At 41.3% G+C, this 22,776-nt stretch overlaps 1 long non-coding RNA gene across 6 annotated transcripts in view; it reads right to left on the bottom strand.

Annotated features, from left to right (window-relative positions):
* Positions 1-467: 467 nt before the first annotated feature.
* Positions 468-22,776, bottom strand: part of LOC121071054 — a 223,795-nt gene continuing 201,486 nt past the window's right edge. For 5 of the 6 annotated variants that reach the window (XR_005820345.1, XR_005820347.1, XR_005820346.1 and 2 more), the window contains one exon: positions 18,772-19,834. This is a non-coding gene — a long non-coding RNA (uncharacterized LOC121071054). Of the gene's footprint in view, positions 1,129-18,771; positions 19,835-22,776 lie in introns of those variants that run through there. The other variant, XR_005820350.1, reaches the window with a different exon arrangement.

Raw genomic sequence — 22,776 nt, 5'->3', positions numbered from 1 at the left:
GTAATCCCACTGTAAGGGATTAAGCTAGATTTTAGATGGGAGACAGTTTTCCCCTATCCATTGCTCGGTATCCCCCCCCCCCCCAATGGAGTTCTTATCATTAGAGTTACAGATCAACAATCTTATTTTTCCTTGTATTCTGTCAATACTTCATGGTACTGATTGCTCTTTGCATTAAGAATGTTCCAAAAGGCAGCTGTTCTTTTCACTGTCTGAATCATGAGCTTTTCCAAAGCACCACTGGTATTGGGTTAGCCAGGATATATTGTCTCTGATGAGTAGTTTTGGTGAATTGCATAAGGTAAAAGAATTCTATGTGAAGTGCATTGGACCGGCTTTGTCTTTTGCCCTAATAAACTACATCATGGCCAGAAACTTGTACATGTTGATCAGGCACTAAACTGAATGGAACTGAAGAGGAAACACTGGGAAAGTACAGCCAAAACAATTCATTCTTTATGCGTTGAGCATTGTAAAGGTTTATTTCTTAGCCTTCTATTTCTGTCATATCTCCAAAGATTACTTTTAGGCTGTGTCTGGAAACATAATTTATTTTGGTAGGTTTGGATGTACTACACGTGGTTTACATACTTCCTTATCATGTTAATGTTTTCCAGATAAACTTGGATAAAATTGTAGAGAAGAAACTGCTTGAATTCATCCTGTACAGATATCAGTATGGTGTACCTTATGTAATAAGTTTTTGGCGCTGTGATCTCATACTGGACATTTCCATAGATATAGCCTCAATCCTATCCTAGATGGGATGGGACACAGCATCCCACATGAAATAGAATTTGGATTCCATAACTCAGGGAACTGATGCCAGGGGATCTTCACTGTTCTGTTCTTTCCTATGTGAGGTGAAAATAAAGCTAAAAGGGAAGCAGACATGAAGGAAGTTCTATTGTCTGTTCCCACTCTCCCACTCTCAGCTAATAAGTGAGTGGAAGTGGTGAAACTCAAAGATCTATTGCCAGTCTGAAATTGGTGAGCTTAATTCTTTCTTGAATCATGTCTGTCACAGCTTTACATGTGTTTATTTCAATCCAAGCTTTGATACCTTAACTCTGTAGTAATGGAGTATCTTTGTGTCAGACACCGGCTTCTCGCATAAACAAAGGTAACCTGCAGGAGATGGACAAAGGGAGAGAATTGTGAAGCAGCAAGTTGTGCATATAAACAGATGCTAGTTTGAAATTACAGACTTGATTCTCCTTTCATTCACTGATACCATCCAAAGCAAGTCCAAAACCATGCGCAAAATGATTTTAGTTCTGTTTTGAAGTAGTTTGGGGGAGAGTCAGTCCGCTTATATCAGCTGAATTTGAATGGTGTGGAAGTTATAAAATGAACAGTGATTTGTTGGGTTGGTTTTGTTTTTTTTTTCCCCACCCTCATTATTTTATGGACATAACAGTATAGCTTCAAAATACCATCGTAAGTCATATCTCTATTATTCTGTATGCTTCACAGATACTATATAAGGAAAGAGAGAATCATGCTGGTGAACAAGATGACAGAGTTTCTCAATACAATCTCCCTATATATATATATAAACCCATATATATTACTTTTTATTACCCATATATATACTTTTTGTAGATCAGACTCATCATGATCTTTGAGACCATTTTGCTGTAACAATTACATAGGGTCCTGGTTACGGAATTTTTTATATATATATACCCACATATATATATATAAAATTCTGTAACCAGGACATAATGAGTCTGATCTACAAAAAGTGTAGGAGTTAACTCATGATATAGAAAAGGGCAAAATTTAATACTTTGACCATGGGCAATTCAAGCTGTTTGAACATGTTTCGATTCCTGACTTGATTTGTTACTTTTCCTCCTTTCTGGATAGCAGTGCTAGGAAAAATTCCAAAAGTGGACTGTAAAGTGGAATGGTAAACAGGAGGTATTGGACTTAGGAGAGTAACTTTATCAAATGTAGATAAAGTGGGGAAAAAATGTGAATGGAGCAGTGCCAGTCTCATATCAGTGTTTAAACTAGTCTTTTACCTTTTCTGAGCAAATCTGATGCAAAATAGTTTGGAAATTAACATTGCTGTTAAGATTGCTGGAAATGATTTAACAGTCAAATAATTCATGTCCTTTGAAACTCAGTTGCTGTCTCTGCCTGATATGCCATTTGGACATGGCAATATACAGCATCTTGTACAAGACTTCATTGGAACACAAGGACATTTTCTCTCTGAATTTTACCTGCTCTGTCTAGACACACTGATGATGTTTTCCTTTCTCTCAAGTATTTTTGACTGCTAGTATTGTAATGCAAACAATCAGTAATACTTGTATAACTCCATGATCCTAGCACAGGAGTTGTGTTATAGCTGATGGTCATCAAAAATAGAAGAACTTCTGACTGAAGTTCATAGAACTACGTCATCTACTGAGACTTACTAGCTAAGGGATAAAATAGCATATATTTTTATCTGGAAGGAAATTTAAGGCCTCTTAATGCCATATTTATCATTTCCTTGAAGAGCATTGCTGACTTAGAGTGCTTTGTTAAGCCTTTTATATTTTCAGGACAAACAGTTCTTTCAACAGTTTCCTTAAAACCTAGTCAAATACAGCTTACTTGAGTAATTTACTTTCCACAAATATAGGTTTAAGTCAAATGCCAAAGAAGTACTATTTTCACATCTATCTAGACATACAGCTTCCTCACGGGGGGAGAAAAGGGGCAGGTGCAGAGTTCTGCTCTCTGGTGACAGCAGCAGGACCCGAGGGAATGGCATGGAGCTGCAATGGCAGGGTCAGGCTGGGTGTTAGGGAAAGGTTCTTTGCTGAGAGGGTGGTCGGGCACTGGAACAGGCTCCCCAGGGAAGTGATCACGGCACCAAGCCTGCTGGAGTTAGGAAGCGTTTGGACAGCACTCTCAGTGCTCTCAGTCTGGTTTCTGGGTGTTTCTGTGTGGAACCAGGAGTTGGACTCAGCGATCCTCATGGGTCCCTTCCAACTCGGGATATTCTATGATAATGTATTCTAGTAAAGGGGGGAACTGGCACCTCAGCTTGTGTAGGTTAGCAAATCCTCTGTTGGGTCAACCTTCTTTACGAAGCCAGTCGAAGATCTGATCTATCAAATGCAGAAAATTGTGAAGAACAGACTGGAGCAGACAAATAGGGAGTACCACTTCTCAGAGGAGCATAAGGACAAGTTATCACTTGTGAGTAGTTCTTTTTAGCAAATGGCAAGAGAATGGATTATTCACGTAAGTAAAGTTTGAAGGGTTAAGCAGAAAAGTAATTGCTGGTATAATGCATAAGTCAATACAATGTTAAACGTTTTTGTTTCATACTTTTGTATGCAGCATGTATTATTTATTGACAAACTATTGCATCTTCCTTGTTTAATACATTAATAATTTCCTTCTAAGTATATTGGAATACTCATTTGCTTTGTGAAGATGTCTCCATCAATACTTGAAAGGAGTAGCTGGGTACCATGTTATATTCCCCTGTATGTTATTTTCCATTCTGGGGGATTAACATATCATCATTTTCACCTACAGACATTTTATAACAGTGCCATCCATGCTGCCCCATCCTTAAAGTCAAAATCTCATTGTTATAACATGAGTTTTATCATTTAGACATCCCTTACACATATTTACCCTTGTAATGGGCTGAAGTCACATGAGAATACGGGAGAAGGTGCATTATAGCTGCCCCGAGCAGCCTTGGCTGGGGGTGGCACCCAGGCACCCTCTGTCCCTGGCCAGGCCCTGCATTTGTGCCCCAGCGTTTGCCCTTCCACCTGAGCCGTGCTGTGCCTGTACTCGGCTGGCTGCACGTCCCCGTCCCTGCCTCGGCTCCTGGCTGGACCTCAGCCCTGCTCCCCACCACAGTTGGGTCTGGGGGCCTCAGGGCCCTGGCCAGCCCTGGTCGCTGTCCCAGCTCTGGACTTCTTGCCCGGTGGGTGCCCGCTGCTGCCCCAGCCCCCCTGCCCCACAGGACACCCCCCCACACTCCCCCAGGACCCCTGAGGGTTTGCTGGATGCTGATGGGCTTGTTCTTTCTCAACAGGTTCGCACAGAATGGAAGAATTTGTATTTTGGTACCTGAATAGAAACTGGGTCATCTTGGGCTTCTGAGTTTTTTGTTCCTTGTGTTCTGTGTAATTCTGAATCAGGACACGGCTCACAGAAAAGCAAGGAGGGAGAAGCTGGAAACAGAGCTCTTTTGGCTTCAGTTAGTGCTGTTAAATGCCTGGGTGTTTGGAAATGAACATTTGGACTGTGCATTGTCTCATTGTTCTTTCTTGTAGCCAGTCTCTCTCCTCCCCTCTTGGAATAATTAATTTTTTTTTCCATCCAGTCCCCTTACTGGATTTCTTTGTCCTTTTTTTTTTTTTTTTTTTTTTTTTTAATGAGGGCTGGTGCAGTATATCTCAAAATACTTGAAGCAATGCTGAATCCAACTTTAAAGAGCTCAGCTGCTTATGAAAGGCACAGAGCCTCCAAGCAGATGTTGCTGCTCCTCCAGCAATATGCATTAATATCAGGAAATGTATTCTCTTTCTGGCTTCTTCCTTACAGGCGACTGTTAGCGAGTAAGGTGCCTTTGCCCTGTGTGCTAATCTATTAATCTGTGTGCTAATCTGTGTGCTGGTCAGTTTGCTAATCTGAGCTGGTTAGATGGCAAACACGTGTGCAGTATTGCATATGGGAGTAATATAACCCAGCTGGGTATGATGCACTTTTCATCCAAGCAGGGCTTAGCCTGAAACCTTATTTGTCTTGTATTTTAATGCGGTGTCACCAAGATAATTACAGAGCAGATAGTTTCCTGCTTGCCTTGAGGTGAGTGAACATTAACAGTTTTTATTAACCAAGCCCCAGAGGTGAATGCTGACAGAAGGGAAGCTGAATGGACTCAATCAACATGCAAGGAGAAGACAGGTGCGGTGGTGGGAGACCTGCAGCCTGTTGCTGAAGGACTGGATGAAATCAGCATCATTCAGGGGCTGATACTCTGCAAAAGCTTCATAGACTCTGTACAATGTAAGGAGGTTGTGCAGATGGAAGTTGTTTTTATATGTACCTCATAATAATTTTCTTAGTAAAACAAGCAGCCTCTTGTTGTTCCTTCATGAAATAAAAAGGGGCCGGTGCCTGTTTTCCATTTTTGACCTTAACTCATAGTTTATCTGTACTTTCTTTGGAGGGAATTAGCAGGGAAGATTGATGTAAGTCTCCCTTCGTTCTCATTACATGCTACACTCAAAAGATCTTGCCTGAAAGCTTCATTCAGCTAGAGTGCGAAAGCTGAAGCTGGAAAACACAATCTTAAAAGTGGTTTCATCCCAGCCCAACACCTTTAAAATGAAACCAGAGCACACAAGATCTGAAATGACTCCTTGGGCATTGCAGGAAAACGCTGGAGGCCTCTGCACTGCTGAGGAGGCCCCAGGTGATGACAGCAGGTGGAGCCATCAGAGACTATAAACACCACAGAGGAGATAGTGGAGAAAGCCAAGCAACCCAAACACTAAGGGGGCATATGAAAGTTTTGATATGGGTCATCTGAGGTCACCAATTGGCCTGTGGGGTCAGCCAAGGTCACTCAATAAACTCATGGGGTTACTAGGGGTCAAGTGAAGCCTGAAATTTAATCCAGGGGTCATTTGAGGTCACCAATTAGCCTGTGGGGTCATCCAAGGTCACCGCTCCTCAATTTTGGGGGTTCCTGGGGTCATCTGAAGTCACCACTTAGCCTGTGGGGGGGGTCATCCGCGGTCACCGCTCCTCAATTTGTTGGGTTCTGGGGGTCATCTGAGGTCACCAATTAGCCTGCAGGGTCATCCAAGGTCACTGCTGTTAAGATCTTTGGGTTCTAGATTCATCTGAGGTCACCGATTAGCCTTTGGGGGGGGGGGGGGGGGGGGGAGGTGTCATCTGAGGGCACCATGCCTCAATTCTTTGGGTTGCTGCATCCTTAGAGGCAAAATCTCATTGTTATAACGTGTTTTGTCATTTAGACATCCCTTGCACATATTTACCCTCATAATGGGCTGAAGTCAGATGAGACTACTGGAGAAACAGCATATTTACCTGTATGGTTTGTTTCTGTTTTCTGCTTTTCCTGGTTGGTATTAGGACATGCAAGGCATTGTCTGTTTTCAGAACTATACTGGAATAATTTTGGTCTCCTCATCAGTCTTTGTTCAATAGAAGTATATTAACTATGCCTATGAAAGAGCTATCAACACCCAAAGAACAGGTGCAACACAGCTACTTCATTCTAAAATAAGCCGTAGTAAAGTTACCCGCCTTAGCTAACTTAGCATCTGTGTTACAAAAGAAGGCTTCATTGTTCAGGTACAGCACTGTGACAGAGATGCGTCAGCTGCCTGGCAGAAGAGATTATGCAACTGTTGATCAGAAAGGGAAAGACACGGAAGCTACTCTGATGAGAGTACATCCTTGAGTCTGGAGCTGAAGTTTTTATTGTTACAGGCAGGGATCCTGCTGTATGTAGTAGGCACCACACTCAACAGTAAAGAGTTGGGTCTCGCCATCCTGAAATCCCGGTCCTAAGGCAGTCTTGTTAGCACTGTTTTCTTCTCTTCTTTGATGTTGTTAGATGATTGTTAGCAAATTATAAGATTGATTTTTATCATGTCTAAAATATTGACAACAAAAAACAAAACAGGAAAGGAGTAGATTAGCCAGTCAGGGAAAAAGACTGACTAGACTATAGGAACACCTTGGTTCTTTAAGCAAAGAGAAGCAAAAGCTCTATGATAGAAAAGTAGGAGATTCCTGTCTTGGCAAGCAGAAGAACAAAATAAAGACCTTGTTTATTTCATTTGAATATTTGTCTTTCTCTCATACCCAGAAGTCCATCTTTAGAATGTTGATATTCTGTTTGGAAATTGTTCTGGTATACATGTTATATTAGATAGCTTTGGACACATTAATTTTGCAAAAATTAATTCTGTGAAAATGTAAATGCTTTGGAAGATGTATCCTTGACAGGAGCGACAATCCTGGCTAAACGATCAGCTTGACTTCTAGGAAATCAAACATTCAGCAAAAGGTTTAGGAAAGGTTTCTGCATCAGCAATGTTCAGGGGTGGTGGTAGTCTCCTCACTGTCCTGTCTGGCACCCATACAACAGGATTTAGTGGTTGCTTATTGCAGCTTTTGGGGCTGCATCTTCAGTTGATTACCTGATAAAAGTAATTTTATTATGGCTAAAGTTGTACCCATCTTCAAGTGAGGTTTTCTGAGAAATTTTTATAACCTGAGATGAGGCAGGATTCTTGACTTCTACAGCCTGCTGTTAAAAGCACTGGAAGTTGAACCAAAATGCACCAGGGCCTTTCTTACTGTGTGTGTTCATGTGATGTTATCTTTGTCATGTTGGAACAAAAAAGCTGAGTTTCCTCTTTTCTTTTATGATTGTCTTTGCTCACTAGATCACCGTACAATCATAAGCAAATATTCAGTCTCGCATTCTAATATCAAAAATCAGATGTGTTGTGAAGCTTTTTTTGTTTTCTTCTGTAGCCTTTACTGTTGTTAAATCTAGTCTGTAGTCCTAAAACCTGTCTTGAAACAGTCTTATTAGCAATGTTTTCAACTGTTACTTCCTCTCTTGTTAGAGGACTGTTAGTATATTACAAGACTTATTTATCTTGTCCAAAATTTGTTGCCCTTACAGAATCATCAAGGTTGGAAGAGACCTCCAAGATCACCTAGTCCAACCTCTGACCTAACCTCCAAGATCACCTAGTCCAACCTCTGACCTAACACTAACAACTCCTCCACTAAACCATATTGTGAGAAAAATCTCATTAATTTTCTTCAGACAGGATCTTCAGTGAAGCTATTTTATTCACGGTTGCAATGGCAGGCGTCCTGCCGATTAGGAGCGCGTTATAGTAAACATATCATATCCTTTTAGTCCCTATTACTTGACACCTGATCACCTCCTGTTTCCTCATTGGCTGAGTACTACAGATTCACAAGCTACTCGACGCTCCTCTATACCATATATGTACAATTTTTTTTAATCAACCCTTTAATTTCTCCTTTCTCCTTTTTTTTTCCCCTCCCTTCTTATGTTGAACTTGTGATCTTGTTTTTTTTATTTTTTTAATTTTTATCTTTTTACTCTTCTCACACTGCTCATCCTGTCTTTCTCAGTCTTCTGCCTTATTTTGGAACAGTGAGGCCTTCTACTGTCCACTTATCTACTTAGCATCTCTCTTCATTATGACTACACAACTACCTTTGAATACAGGTTAGTTTTCTACTGCAAAAACACACTCTACTTCAAAAACAAGTTCTACTGCAAAAACACAACTTAGTTTCTCACAATTCCCCCCTCTTCTTTTCTTACTTCTATTGTTGTTTTTGCACTTCTTCACATAACCCCACTCTTGAGTTTTTTCCAACATCAAGGTGCAACATTCTTCTTTGGATGTCATGGGGGATGACAGATATACAATGCCATTATTATTATGATATAAACAAATAGTTGTTTGAGCCAATTCCATTCAGGTAACCACAAAGTTAGTTTCTCCCAAGTGTTTCTAAATCGCCAGGAAGAGTCATCTTGAGCCGCTCTTTGTAGGATCTTGTTGTTTTTTTTTTCCCCCAAATATTTTTGGGATCAGTCAAATTCGTCCCATTTGATCTATATATATATACACAGCAACTAGCATTAATTATAGTGCAGTGTTATTTCAGTGTTATTTTCTAGTTCTTCAATTATAGCTGCAATATTTACAATAGCTTTTTCCAATTCACTCACCTCTAACCAAGGTAAAAACCACCTTGCAAACTTGTGTAACACTAGAGGATTTTACTAGAGGATTATCAGGAGTCCGCTTAATTCTGTGTGTGGTCTCGAGGGGGCTTTGGCTTTGTGGGTCTTCAATAATAGTTACATTTGGAATTATTGCCCCCAGGATGGAAGCTCCCTTCCATCCTATGGACAACACCTTCCTGGCTTTATTGCCACATAGCCAGTACCACCCCTTGCCATTTAGGACAGGCCATCCAGTTACAGGATTCTCATGTTGTATCTGGTGTGCATTACATATATTAGCATTCCTGTAGCTATCATATTCAGTACAGTATGGATTATTCCCTTTTTCATGGATAATATTTCCACACCCAGGGTCAGTACTATTGCCCCCTGAGTTTCTATCAATGTTATTTTAAAGGCATCTTCGATAACACAGTATATTGTAGCCAGGATTATGTGTAGGGAGCTCAACTTCAAAAATCTGTTCCTTTCCGGGACTGAGTATAACCTATCATTTTTAGAAATTTAGAGAATCCAGACAGAGTTGCTGCTGGAAACAGCAATCAGGGACAAGGCCTTTTCAGTCTTTCTAGGCGTCTGGGTGCAAATCCAACAATTATTTTGAGACAGAACTCGAGAGATGTTCTGGATTATTTGGAAATGGTAATTTTTCCCTCCATCCTATCACTAATCCATTCAGAATAGGTATTACTAAGATAAACTTAAAATACGTAATTTCTATATGTATATATACACACCCCTATAATAATTAAGAAATAATAATTAAGAAAAAGAATAAAAGTCACAAACTAATAAGGATTCTTCTGGTGGGGATTAAATTACCCTCCCCCCCCCCTTCTCTCACTTCCAGGGAGCGTTCCCTGGAAACACTAATTCTGTGCAATTCAATCCCTTTTACTCATTAATTCATTAAGAATTCTTCTAAGGAGCAGTTAAAGGTTTAAGGTTAAAACTGTTGAAACTATCTATTGTAAAAGTCTTTGTTAATGCAGTCTCTCAGGTTATCAGGGTTAACTGATGCTTTTACTCAGCTATGAGTCCACCCTTTTTCAGTCGTTCTTACTGTTGTCTCAGTAGTCAGGAGCACTTGGAACAGTCCGTCCCACTCCGGTTGCAGCTTCAATTCTCTCCATGTTTGCATGAAAACACAATCTCTTGCTCGGAATGGATGGATCAGGGCTTCCAAGGGTGGGGTTTGAGCTAATGATCCACGGTTCCTGAGAGATGACAAAGAGGATGACAGCCCAAGTATATACTTCTTAAGAAAAGCATCTTTTGTCTCAAATTGAGGTAATTCATTCCCTTTGTCCATGTACAGCAATCCAAATAATATTTCATATGGTGAAACTCCCACATCTTGGTGCAGTTTGAATTCGGAGAAGTGTCAAAGGTAAGCACTTCGTCTGGGGAAGCCGAGTTTCTAGAACTTAGTCAATTGCTTCTTTACTGTCTGATCCGCTCCACCCTTCCAGAAGAGGAAGGATGCTAAGGAGTGTGAAATTTCCACTTAATTCCTAGAGCCCACATTAGCCCTTGCAATATTTCTGACATAAAGTGATTTCCTTGATCAGAGTCCATACTTTCAACAATTCCATACCTGGGAGTTATTTGTTCTAGAATTACTTTAGTTACTATGTTCGCAGTTGCAGATACTGAAGGGAAAGCTTCCACCCACCCTGACAAATGATCGACCAATACTAATAAGTACTTAAATCTACCTACTGTAAGGAGTTTTGTAAAATCTACCTGTACATTTTGGAAGCGTTGAATTCCTGGTTCTTGCCCCCTTTGGGCTGACTGCGGATAATTTTCCGATTTACTTTTTGACATACTACACAACTCCTGCATACTTGTTCACCCAGAGTCTATATATTCCTACGCATACACATTTTCATAGCACAGCGTCACACATTGCTTGAATTCCCCAATGACCCTCTTGATATAAAACAGTTAATATTTGCCTCATTAGCACTTTATTCAGCACTTCTCTCCCCTCAGGGACTATCTATTTTCCTTTGGACTTCGTGACTCCTAATTCCTCAAAAACCTCTTTCTCTTAAAACTTTATTATTTTTTTTTTAGTTTTGGGTAGGGGTAGCTCAACAATTCCCTGAATCCTCTCTGGATTTATTCTTTTTTGTCCCTCAGACACCAGATGCCTTAAATACTTGACTTCTCTTTCTACGTATTGTAATTTATTTTCCAATACTCCCAAGCCCTGTTTTCCCAGAAAGTTGAATAGCTTGTTAGTGGCTTCCTTCACAACTGTTTTCACCTTTCCTGACAATAAAAGATCATCCACATATTGTAACAGTAACACCTCCTCTGGAGGTTGGAATTGCTCCAAGATTTGTTCTAGAACTTGCTCAAAGAAATTGGTGGCCCTGTAAACCCCTTAGGTAAAATTGTCCATCTGTATTGCTGCTTCCGCCCCATTTCAGGGTCTTTCCATTCAAAGGCAAATATATCTTTGCTCTCAGAGTCTGAGAGCACCCCATTAATAACACCGTTATTCCAGCCTAACAATTTACTATTTGAATGCCCAATTTCATTATCAAACCCTCCCCAACTAGTTAGTCCCTGCCTCGGGTACATACAATAATTGCCCAGCAATCATTCTATCCCCAGTCTCACTTTGGTGTCCCCAAAAAGTGGCACTGTTATCCCAGTCCCTTCTACCCCCATCACATTTAGGGTTTCATTAGTTAATTTAAGCCCTGATACTTTGCAGGCCAGTAATGACCTAGCTGTCTCAGTGTATTGGGTTCATGTGGCAAGGTTCTGGTAGCAGCGGGGGGGGGGGGGGGGGGGTGCTGCAGTGGTAGCCCCTGTGAGAAGAATCCAGCAGCTGCCCCACGTTAGATAAGGGCCAGTTTCAGCTGGCTCCAAAGGGGCCCACCGCTGCATAGAGCCAAGCCATGAGCAATGCAGTTTAAATCTCTGTGAGAGCACATCCAAGAAAAGGGAAAAAAAAACTGCTGCACAACAGCAGCTGGGAGAGTGAGGAGTGAGAAACCTCCCTGCAGGCACCAAGGTCAGCGCAGAGGAGGGGGAGTGCAGTGCAGAGGTGCTCCATGTGCCGGAGCCAAAGCCGCCCCACAGCCCACAGAGAGGCCCCTAGTAGGGAAGGCAGACCCCTGCAGCCCATGGTGTACCACAGCAGAGCAGATCTCCACGCTGCAACCCGTGGAGAGAAGCCCATTCAGGAGCAGGTGATCGGCGGGGGGGTGGACCCCAGGGGGTCCCAAAGCCAGACCAACCCACTCCTGACAAACAGACCTCATGGCACAGACCCACACCTGGAGCACCAAAGAACCCGTTGTTTTTTTGCTGCCTGTGGAGAAACCCACACAGGACCAGCCCAGGAAGGTCGGCACCCCATGAGAGGGACCACACACCAGAGCGGGGGGAGAGCGACCACGAAGGAGCGATGGGAACAAAGCACCACGGACTGACCGCAGCCCCCACTCCCAGTCCCCCCGCATCGGTCAGGGCAGGGAAAAGGTGGAAGAGAGTGAATGGGGGAAGGTGCCCCCAGCTTGTTTCTCCGTTTCTCACTGCTCCAGCCCGTCAGCACTAGGTTAATATATTTTATTAATCTTCCTATGCTAAGTCTGTTTTGCCCGCAACAATAATTGTAGAGTAATCCCCATTGAGGTACACTTGAGGAACCCTTGAGGTACACTTTTTCATTTATCAGGGAACTAGCTTTCTGAGAAGCCCCGACTCCCCTATTCTGAATTTATAACAGTAATCTCTCCTCCTTCTTCCACTCCGGATACTCCTATTTGAAGTGGCTGTCCTGGCCACACTTAAAACATCTTCTCAAAGCCTGTCCCTGCTAGGATTTTGGCTGCAACACTGGTAGCTTTCCTTGCCTGCCGTTCCTTCGTCTCTCTTCCTCTCCTTTCCATCCTGGGCCCAACTCCTCCCAAAAGTCCCTCTATTTCTCCCTCTGCCTCGCTACCCAGTACGCTGTGAATACCATTTGTTTCACTCTCTACTTTTGCTTCTCATCTCCCCTCCTGGCATCCACCTTCATACTACCTGCACTGTTCACTCCATCCTCCCACCTTCTGGAGCTTTTTCTGTATATCTGGCCAGGCTTTAATCACAAAATGAACCTTCAAGAGCCCTTGGGCTACCAGGATTCATCCCCAAGTACTTTCTAATTCTGATCCCGAGTCTCTCATATGATTTCTATGTTGTGGGTTGTTATTATCTCAGTTAGATAAGCAGATATATATGCTCTATCACAATTACTCTCGGTCCGGGGGGTATTAGTTCTTTCCAATTCTTACATAGCTGCTTGCCGAATCATTCCCTCCTAAATATTCTTCTCCAGTGAATAACATACTCAAGATTGACATTCCCTATTCCCCCCCCTCCCCCCCCATATTTCAGTATTTTTGGCCAAAATACTGAAATTCCTTTTATTGGCTTCTTAGGCCAGACAATTACACAATATCTAACCATTTTTAAATTATTTTTTTAAAATCTTTTTCCCTAGTTTTTGGGTTGTTTTTCCAAATCATTATCATCCTCCCCAAAGGACCATCTTTAGGCACAATCCTGGGGTCTCCACCCCCCACCCTGCTGACTCTTGGAACCCTTAATCCCCATCTCTCTCTGATGTGCTGCTGTGGACTTTACCATCCACAGGGTACCACATGCCTTCATCTGGTTTTAGGACAGAGGTGGGGTGTACTGCCGAGCACCTACCTCACCATGCTCGGGGTACCCTACACCTAAGGGCCCAAACCCCCGAGACTCCCTTTCACTCGTCTATCTTTCTCTTCGTCCGTCTCCAGCCACGCCCCTCGCGGGGCTACAGAACCACGGATTGGAACTCCACACTCGCTTCTCACTAAAAGTGCATCTCATTCACGCTCCACACAAGAGTCTCCCTGAATCCAACCCGAGGCAATATATAGTGAACTTTGCCTTACCTCGGTCTGTGCACGGACTTCCCAGTCTGGGTTATCAGCAGTAATCCCTGTGCCTATACCATGTCTGGGCTTTTTCTGTGTATATCCGTGCTGGCCTCCCTTCTCCCCAGTGCTTCGCAGAGCCTGTCTTCAGATTAACAGTCGCAGTCCTTTTGCAGCCATAACAAGAAAACCCACCACCCCTGGTGCGACCGCTGAAATCAGCGGGGTGCACCGTCATGTCTGTGGTGGCAAGAACTCTTCAGTAGGTGACAGGATCCCGGACGAGCCCACAAATTCTGAGAAAAATCTCAATAATTTTCTTCAGACAGGATCTTCAGTGAAGCTATTTTATTCACGGTTGCAATGGCGGGCATCCTGCCGATTAGAAGCGCATTATAGTAAACGTATCATATCCTTTTATTGCCTATTACTCAACACCTGATCACCTCCCATTTCCTCACTGGGTGAGTACTACAGGTTCACAAGTTACTCGACGCTCCTCTATACCATATATGTACAACTTCCTTTGATCAACACTTTAATTTCTCCTTTTTTTTTTTCTTCTCCTTTCTTATGTTTAGAGAACTTGTGATCTTTTTTTTTTTTTTTTTTTTTTTTTTTAATAACACTGTTCTCACGCTGCTCATCCTGTCTTTCTCAGTCTTCTACCTTATTTTGGAACAGTGAGGCCTTCGACTGTCCACTTACCTACTTAGCATTCCTCTTCGTTATGACTAAACAACTACCTTTGAATACAGAAGGTTAGTTTGCTACTGCAAAAACATACTCTACTTCAAAAACAAGTTTTACTGCAAAAACACAACTTAGTTTCTCACAGTACCACTAAGCCCTACATCTAAACGTCTTTTGAAGACCTCCAGGGATGGTGACTCAACCACTTCCCTGGACAGCCTATTCCAATGCCTAACAACCCTTTCGGTAAAGAAGTTCTTCCTAATATACAACCTAAACCTCCCCTGGCGCAACTTTGGCCCATTCCCCCTTGTCCTATCACCGGGTATGTGGGAGAACAGACCAACCCCCACCTCGCTACAGCCTCCTTTAAGGTACCTGTAGACTGCGATAAGGTCGCCCCTGAGCCTCCTCTTCTCCAAACTGAACAACCCCAGCTCCCTCAGCCGCTCCTTGTAAGACTTGTTCTCCAGACCCCACACCAGCTTCGTTGCCCTTCTCTGGACTCGCTCGAGCACCTCGATGTCCTTCTTGTAGCGAGGGGCCCAAAACTGAACACAGTACTCGACGTGAGGCCTCACCAGAGCCGAGTACAGGGGGACAATCACTTCCCTAGTCCTGCTGGCCACACTGTTTCTTATGCAAGCCAGGATGCTGTTAGCCTTCTTGGCCACCTGAGCACACTGCTGGCTCATATTCAGCCGACTATCAACCAATACTCCCAGGTCCTTCTCTGCCAGGAAGCTTTCTAACCACTCATCTCCTGGCCTGTAGCGTTGCTTGGGGTTGTTGTGCCCCAGGTGCAGGACCCGGCACTTGGCCTTGTTGAACCTCATACAGTTGGCCTCAGCCCATCGGCCCAGCCTATCCAGATCCTCCTGCAGAGCCTTCCTACCCTCGAGCAGATTGACACATGCACCTAACTTGGTGTCGTCTGCAAACTTACTGAGGGTGCACTCAATGCCCTCATCCAGATCATCGATAAAGATATTAAAGAGAACTGGCCCTAGTACTGAGCCCTGGGGGACTCCACTAGTGACCGGCCTCCAACTGGATTTAACTCCATTCACCACAACTCTTTGGGCCTGGCTAACCAACCAGTTTTTAACCCAACGAAGTGTATGCCAGTCCAAGCCATGAGCAGCCAGTTTCTTGAGGAGAATGCTGTGGGAAACTGTGTGAAAAGCCTTACTGAAATTAAGGCAGACCACATCCACAGCCTTTCATCACAACTCTCTGTTCAGCCAGGCTGGTCTTCTTCTGCGCTGGCTTGTCTTTGGGCACGTGGGGACAGACCACTCCTGAGCCTTTAAGATTTCCTTCTTGAAAAGTACCCAGCTTTCCTGGACTTCTCTGCCCTTCAGAACTGCCTCCCAAGGGACTCTGCCAACCAGTGTCCTGAACAGCTCAAAGTCTGCCCTCTGGAAGTCACGACAGCAATTTTACCAATCCCCCTCCTGACTTTGCCAAGAATAGAGAACTCTACCATTTCGTGGTCACTCTGCCCAAGACAGCTCCCGACCACCACATCTCCCACCAGCCCTTCTCTGTTTGTGAACAGCAGGTCTAGCAGGGCACCCCCCCCAGTAGGCTCACTAACCAGCTGCATCAGGAGGCTGTCTTCCACGCTCTCCAGAAACCTCCTAGCCTGCTTCCTCTGAGCTGTATTGCGTGTCCAGGATACGCCTGGGAAGTCGAAGTCCCCCACGAGAGCAAGTGCTGGCGATTACGCAACTTCCGCCAGCTGCCAGTAGAACTGGCTGCAAAATGGCGGCGATTCCCGATTTGAATGGCCCGCCGCTGCTGCTGGCACCGCCTACGCTTCATTGGCCTCCCTCAAGAGGGCGGCCGGGTCCTCGCGGCTCCTTTGGCTGCCTCGAGTGGCCTCGATGCCGGAAAAAAATCTCTGCCCGCCTCGATCCCCTGCCCTGCTGCACAGCGCGTCTGCCCTGGAGCCGAGCGCCTCGGCCTTAGCCACAGCCTTCTATTTGCGTGCTCCGCTCTGTCAGGAAGAATAACTTTATTCCAGAAAAAATACCCATAGAAATCCTACTTTGCTGGATTTTGTTATTTCTTCCTGTGCAGCCTGTTCGGCTAAGCTCCTTTACTGTGATAGTCAAGAGGAAGATCCTGGTTCTAGTCTACTTCAGGCTTCTCTAGAAATCTTCTTTTGCATATGAAAAGGAACAAAATATTGCCATTTTAAGAAACTTTAAATGTGTGAGTATTTATGATAGGCTATTTTGTACCCAGAAAATCGTATTAAATAAATTGATTCCATAAAAACCATTTCAGCTTAATTAAATTATTTTGATCTGAACAATTAAGAGGGTTTTAACTTCATTCTAACGTGTACTCAGAAACTAAATCCTAAAATTAATGCATTTTATTAATTAAGGAAAATATATTAGTCCATTAATTCATTCATTCATTTATAAGGCAAAGTAGTAAATACTACTATCCTTAGTAAAATACTCAAAAGACAAATATAAAATATTGGTGATATGTGTCACTTCGATTTTTTTTTCCTTTTGTTTCTAATATGTCAATTTCAAGCTCACTAGTACCCTATTTTTGGGTACTTCAATTTGCATTCATTATAGTAGTCTGCTTCTGTGTTGCAGATACATTGTATGCAGGCATGTTATTTTGGGGACGTTTTGTCCATAAATCGAATCTGCTGCCTGTTCCCTGTATGACCCCTTTTTGAGAACTTTTTTTCAGCAACAGTCATTCTACAGTCTGTAGTACTTGTGCTGATATTTAGCAATGAAATGTGAGCAATATCTCCCCTGGATGCATCAAAGCACCTTTCTCCAAAGTATATACTGATAAAAAAAATCTAACTAGGTTCTCTAACTGAATCTAACTAGTTTCTTTGACTGAGATCTAAATGGGGTCAATTTATTTACATCTTAAATAAATTTTAGTTGTAAAACAGTACATTTTATTCGTCTGGCTATCTTTTGGGGGGGTGTCTTATTCTATGTAATTCAAAAATTATAATAATTATCAACTGTATTTCATGAAATCACACTGTGAGAACAATACTGTACTCCTTCAAAAAAATTATGCATATAAACAGCTTTACTACTTCTAGTGGAATTATTCAAGTTTTTAAACAGATGTATATGTGTTTAAGCACTTTGGTAGAATAGATCATGAATCATAATGGAATTGTAGAATCTTTTTGAAGGTTCTCTTTTGTTTGGTTCTCTTTTGTTTCAGTCTTGTTTTCTTCTCTTCTAAGTTAATGCGGGATCAGGCAACAATTTCTGATGAGAAAGTTACGGAAGTAGATGTACATCCTTTATCACGACCACAGTTGCTAAGACCAGATTATAGTGATTATTCAGGATTATACACTAAAGCGGTAATGCGAATAGACATCCACATCATGTCTGACATTTGCGAAGTGGTGGATATCATTAAGAAGTACATCAAGATCACAAAACCCTCCATTTACTATACATGCATTTTAATACCCTGTACTGCGTGGGGAACTAACAATGTCATCTGTAGTTAAGTTTTACTGACACTTCCAGTTGCCAGGCCCTTTTCGTTTGCTTTATTTTAGTTCGGTCCTAAAGCTGATATTTTTAACTTGAGATGAATTGCCTGAAGCTGACATTTTTGGGGAGTCTAAGATGAAACATTTCAGCTATACCTGAGAGCAACACTGGCATACAAGTGACTAACTTTTCTTAAAATAAAATAAAGCTGGCCATTTTATTGGCATCAGCTTCATACTTCGGAACAAAGATTAAAAATAAATGAAAAGCCTCTTAAACCCATTTAGTGTTCTTACACATTTTTTTGAGAACTGTTTTCATGAATGAGTCTGCACTGCACTAAAGTGGTAAATGAGTAAAATTCAGAAGCTGATGGGGAATTTTATCTGCAACTGCAGCCACGGATCCTTACTTCGTTGTGGTTAGTAATAGTTCATTTATGCTATTTGAGGTTAGAAATAAATTCATTTTTTTTCATACAGCTGGTGCCATGACATGCTAGCAAGCTATGAGCAAGTGACTTTACTTCTGCAACAAAGATCTGTAAATCAGAGAATAATAATGTGCATTACTTGTGGAATTTCATAGAAGAATTGTCTTGGTGAGCCAGTAAATATGAATTAGTGTTTTCTGCCTTTATGTCACGTTAAGCTATATAGAGAGATGTGTTTTTGTATGCTTAATGATTTAGCACTGTTCTTTTCCATAAAAGTTCTTTCCCTCTGCTTACTTTCTGTGAGTGCTTTTCATATTTTTAATGCCATTCATGAAATATAATTATCATACATAAAAGTTGTCTTCAGCTGAGACATATATTCCTTTGACATAGAAAGACAGTTCTAGTTGTTCTTTTTTTCTTTTTTCTGTTTTTTTTTTTTTTCCCTTTTTTCTTTTTTTTTCTTGTAAGTGAAGTATAACATTGAGGTCCACCAAAGAGAAAAATACAACTGTTGCCTCATAATTACAGGAAGCACTGTTTAGCTGTTTTTATACCTTGAAAAAAAAAAAAAAAAAACACAACACAAGCTGGTGTAGGCAACTTAGTAGGTGATTAAGATACAGGAAGTAAATTGGCTGTAAAAAAAAAATTTTTTTTTTTTTTGAATAACCATGAAAGAATAAATCATGATATAGTTCTTGATATAAATTAGGTACAGTGAGTTTTTTCCTCAGTAATAGAGGACTGCATTTGGTTTTCTATAACTTAATTTTTCAACGTTCATTTTTTCATTTTTATGACATATCTCCTTATTTTTGCAATGGAAGTAGACAAAACTGTTCAAAATTTGCCATTTTGTTTCTGGTTGATCTTGTTATTCCAGGGAGAAAGAAGCTGCAAGAATTGCAACATTCTGATGGCAAATACAAAATGCACTGTGTCAAAGAAGGTATCGCAGAAACTAAGAGGAGGACAAAAGAGGACAAAGGTCTGTTTGCTTGATCTTGACCTTGAATAGTCTTCTGTATAAGGATGTGGGAGTTTGTGGGGTTTTGTAGTTGTTTTTGTTTTGTTTTATTTTTAAGACTGGAAAGTGAGAACATTTGCGTGCTGACCTGAACAAATGTGTAGAAAAAGCCTTGTGCTGAGAGGTATTATGGATAAGTTTGGTTTGTGAAATGTCAGTGTGGGTGGATGTGAGATGATTGAAAGGAGGTATGTCATGAATTCTTTATAAAGATAAACTTGCCCCAAACTCTGTAACATTTGTGAGAGTTGTTCATAGATGGTATGAATAACTATCTTTGGAATTGGTATATGTGATATGTCCTATTATTGTAGCTCTGCAAACTCAGAGAGAAATCAGTGCTCCTTTTCTCCTTGAAAGCCTTTTCTTTCCTCAGTATTGGCGTGCTGCTGAGCTTCAGAGTTACGTCAGGGTCTGGGTGTACCAAAAAGGAAATATTACTGAAATTGCAAACTGAAATTCCATTTCAAAGGTTATTTCAACATAAATTGAGACATAGTGAAATATCACAAGTAGTAAAATGAAGGAATCTGTATTTTTAAGACTATATAAGAAAACAAAAGATCCTGTACAAGGAAAAAACTTTACATTAAATAAGTGTGACAAATATGTGATCTGTCCTTCCTAGCACATTGAAAGTGCTGCCCAGAGTAAGTGGTAGAGGTGAGTTGCCTTCCACCTTCCTTGTGGTACACACCCTCTGCTCAGTGTATGCATCTCTGAGAGTTTCTGCATAGCCCTAACACCAAACATAGTATGTACATCTATGAACATTCTGGGAGACGAATACAGAGAAATATTGCCTCTGAAATGATGACCTTTTAGTGGCTGTTCATTGTTTATGACCGGGTAGAATAGGGCAGCTGTTTGTTTTCGAAAGTACAACAATCTCCTATTCCTCAGTTACTGCTAGGCTGACAAAACAACAAGCCCTAGAGTACAGTTGTGTAGACTACATAGGTTTGTTAGGAGCTACATTTGAATAAAAAGCAAGAGGATTTTAAATTTCATAGTGGGATAGCCCCTATGATTATGTGGGACGTGAATTCAGACACCTCTGATAATTTCTGGGTATAGTAGAATATCTCTAAAGCCTTGAAAATGCAGGGATTACTTGATACTGCATTTCTAGCCAGGTGTTGGATGAGGATAGAATTATCTCATTTAAGAGTACACCTATATTGCTGTCAAGCCGACTGCCTTGTTATCTGCATTGCTTTGGAGTATCCCTGTCAAAATTTGACAAGCTATATCCATGTTATTTAGTGACTGGTACATGCGATGCCTGTGTGTATTTTGTCAGCTCAAAGCCTCTGAAGCAGTAAGAAAGCTGTGTTGCAGTCCACCAAATTGTTGGGGTTTGTAGCATGAAAACGAGCATGATGGAGAGACATGCTGCAGAGATGAGGGATGGGAGGCTTCTGGGAGGACTCCTGGAGGACTGTGCAGTGCTGCCAAAGTGTTAGGAAACGTGTCCCTATAAAGCAAAGAGAAAGCCAAACCTAGCACAGCCTCATTCAAGCTGCTGTTCAGGAGCTGACCCTGAAATGAGCTGTTCCTCCTAGTTTAGCCTTAGATTACTAGTTCAGACAAGCCAAAAAAGAAAATCAGGGAACAAGCTGAAAATTAAGAAGAATGAATGCTTGTATTTACTCCCTGGCCCTCTTTTATATAGCAGAATAAGTGCATCCCGCAGAAAAACAGATACCTTGGGGAGTGTTTTGTGTTTGGTTGGTTGGTTTTGGTTTTTTTCGGTCCACTAATATGTATTCACATTTATTTCAGCTGACTTCCCTGAGAAACAAGCTATTGAGACTGTGAGGTATTGGCAAGACAGACTGCTTTTTTTTTTTTTTTTTGTCCTAAAATTATCTGAAGAGTCTCACAGTTAAAATTCTGAACACTGAAGTTATATAGAATATATATTCAAATAAGGTTCAGAAAAAATGAGTTTTGCAGCAATACAATATTTTCTAGGCCAGGTTTTAAATGGTATCTGGGAGCAATATCTGTGATAGTGAGTTAATTTTCAGTTATCATGATGTATTGCATATTTCTGTCAGCTTGGCATCACTATGGAAATATGACTTTCAGAAGGAACCAAAAATACTTGCTCTTTTAGTGAGTAACAATTTGGAACATAACTATATATAGGACAAACAGCTTTTAAAAAAATCTCATATACATCCCTTAGGAGATAGTATATGCCAAGAAGGATATCAGAGTTAATTTTCAATTCACTAGCTTTGGGATCAGTTAAGGACCTGAGTTTAAACCCATGTTTTTAATAGTTATCAGAATGTTTTATTTTCAAAGACAAAATACACTAATGTAAGGTATAACATCATATATTAAGATGGTATGCTGAAGCATGACAGAGATCCTCATCAGAGACTTTGGGAGCCATTAGGACAGATAAATGTTTGGTTTTTTTGTTTGTTTGTTAGTTTGTTTTTTTTTGGGGGGGGGCGGGGTCAGGGGCTCAGGGTTCAGCTTTGTAGCGTTGGTTGGCTAAGCCCTTCATGTTTCCATAGAAACCTTTTGTATGAGACTTTAAATAGAGGCTCTGCATGTACCCAGAAAGTAGAATTCTCTGGTGTCTTTGGTTACAAGGTTCTTCTTTTGCCACAAAGTAAAGTCTGATAATACTGAAAAGGGCAGAGATACTCTGGAAGGAAAAATGCTATATGGAAAACAAATATATGTTATTTATATCTTTCTTTGACTTTACAATTTATCTTAAGCTCTATGTAAATAAGCTGTCCAAAGCAAACACTGCTCCCAAAAGTTTGTATGCTGCATCTATTAACACATGAACATTAACTACTATGTCATTTCCTTAGGAAGAAAAAATGTATTTCTTGTAGTTCTGAATTTTCATGTGTAAATGTTTTCTGTAAAAAATCATGATTATTGGTAGAATTATAATCAGAGATCATGAAGCAAATTCTGCCATTACCTGGGAAGGTAAAACTGCAGTGAAGACAGATACTTGTGGCTGCTATATGCCATCTATCGCTTTCCAAAACAATTCTGCATCTGTTCTAAGATGTACTCTGTACTGTAGTTTGGTCAGAAGGAAGTTGCTGGGCTAAGCTATACTGCACAAACAACCCCGCCCCACCCCAAATAAGCTCAGTCTATAAAAAATATGGAGCCAAGATTCTTCCAAGAACTTTTTTACAAGTTATTTAGCAGTCAATACACTGTTTATTTTCCTGTTACTTGCTACAGTACAGTGAAATTAAATTTGTTTGTTTGTTTTCCTGGGGTAAATCCTGTGTCTATTTGAGTGATGGATGAAAAACACTGTTTTGTTAACTGGTCAGGGATGTTAAAGGAGTATTATGCTATTA

Source organism: Cygnus olor, chromosome 5, assembly GCF_009769625.2.
Source record: "Cygnus olor isolate bCygOlo1 chromosome 5, bCygOlo1.pri.v2, whole genome shotgun sequence".
In the NCBI taxonomy this organism is placed as follows: Eukaryota; Metazoa; Chordata; class Aves; order Anseriformes; family Anatidae; genus Cygnus; species Cygnus olor.
Note: the sequence above shows the minus strand (reverse complement) of the source record. Positions and strands in the feature narration are given on the sequence as shown.